At 50.5% G+C, this 1,939-nt stretch overlaps 1 pseudogene; it reads right to left on the bottom strand.

Moving 5' to 3' along the window:
- Nucleotides 1-1,304: 1,304 nt before the first annotated feature.
- Nucleotides 1,305-1,418, bottom strand: LOC130360001 (U2 spliceosomal RNA; annotated as a pseudogene).
- Between the last annotated feature and the right edge of the window lie 521 nt (nucleotides 1,419-1,939).

Here is a 1,939-nt window from a genome sequence, read left to right as displayed (position 1 = left end):
TATATCTCTGTTCTATTTCAGTGGTAACTCTTTAAAACTCTGTCCCATATGCTGGTATTAATCCAGGTATAAAGATTGAGGAGTCTGCGGCTCCCCGATCTGGGGATATGAGATACAGCACTGGCTCCGTTTAGGTAATAGCTTTTTTTCTGCACTGCGATAGAATGAATCTATTGTATCAATAGGTATATCCCACCTTGGGATGTGCGCTGGTTGTAGTCCATGGGCAGAGAGGGCGCTGCTGGACACTCGGCCGTCTCTCAGGTTTGCAGCGCAGATGATGATGGCCTCCGGTTAGATGGACTGCAGCGCTTCTCCTGTATTCGGCAGTAGCAGATACCGCAACGTCCTCGTGTCAGGATGGCGCACACTGTCATGGGCTGATTGACAGGTTCGGTAATGCCGGTATATTTGGGTGGATAAGTCCAATATTGTGCTGTATCCTAACATTAGAATTAGTGGTGGTCGCACTTGTGCTGTGACTGGACGAGTTTCAGGTCTCCCGTAGGACCTTTCTTCAGCAGCTTAGTATACAACATGTGCTGATGTTTACTAAGCTGCCGAAGAAAGGTCCTACAGGGGACCTGAAACGCAGCCAGTCACAGCACAAGTGCAAACGTGTTACACTAAAAAAACGTGCACAAAGGATGCGGTCTATCACAAGCCCTTCTCCGACAGGAGAGAGGCCCCCAACAAACCTTACCCTTCGCCTCCAGAACAAAAGGTACCTGTGATGTCCCTTTTTGCCGAAGCTACTAAGGGACCACAAATGTTACCGGCATCCCCCTTGGCGTTAGCCAAGGTATCTGCCTGCAAAGCCATAAAAGGTCTGTACCCTGCCCATGCAGGAGTAACCAGGGTTTTTGCAGGGAGATGCGGACCCTAATGGCCACACACAGCTCCCCTAGACCGGTAGGAGAAGGGCTACCTCATCCTAACAATCCTGTGGACACACAACACGCAAAAAGTGACACAGTGACAAAAAAATAAATAAATAAGTGAATGTGTGCAGATATACTGCCCGGACATCCGGCCGGATCTATAAAAATGTCTCTGATCCTAGCCAGAAGGCCGGGAATCAAGAGGTGAGTACCACAAGGTGAAGAATTCATGGTGCCAGTGATTCCACTCAGTGAGCCAATCCTCCCAGTGAGTCTCGGCACCTCAGGGGTCACCACTCCCCGCACTAAAGTACCTTGGCTCTAGACCCTCTCAGCCTCATGGTGAGACCCAGAGGGAAACAGGTCACATCGGGGCAGCCGTCCAGCTGATTCCTCAGAACCAGCCCCGGAACGCCCTGGTACACCTGGTCCCCTACCATGCAGCACCCATCCCCACACTGGCGTAGTCTGCCACCGGCATGAAACTGATAAGAATAGATACTACATTTGATCTTAGCCAAAAGGCCGAGAAGTGACAACCTTGACGCTTGGTGGCAGGAGACCAAATTAATCTGACTCCCAATCTTCAGAGGGGAAATAGGCAAAGGCAATATGTATGGGATTCTTAGGTCTGGTGACAGCTGCTGCCCATTCCCCTTGCAGGCTTTGTACAGGTGTGTACTCCACAATCTCCCCGCTCTTCAGAGAATGAATAGCTGAGGGAGATAGTTCCTTTTGTACTGCCCTCTTGTTTACTAGGAGGATACCCCTGTGTCGGCAGTCCATAAGGGTCCCAAACCCCCTCACTTTGTCAAATTTGATTATTGTTGCATGGTGCCGCTCCAGGGGTGGCTCACCCTCTTGGGGATACTCTGACTTTCTAAAATACAGTGCCTCCAACATTTTGGTATCTTGCTGCTGCTCCTGTCGCACCTCATTAGGCAGCTGCTTTGGCCCATATCTCTCTATCCTCTGAACCTTCAGTCCCTCCATGATAGGGGCAACCTCAGCTATCTCTCTTAGACCTTTCGGACTGGGCCGGAGGAATCAGGGGAAGG

The sequence above is a fragment of the Hyla sarda genome, chromosome 2 (genome assembly GCF_029499605.1).
Source record: "Hyla sarda isolate aHylSar1 chromosome 2, aHylSar1.hap1, whole genome shotgun sequence".
Classification (NCBI taxonomy): Eukaryota; Metazoa; Chordata; class Amphibia; order Anura; family Hylidae; genus Hyla; species Hyla sarda.
This window is presented reverse-complemented; position numbering and strand designations above follow the sequence as displayed.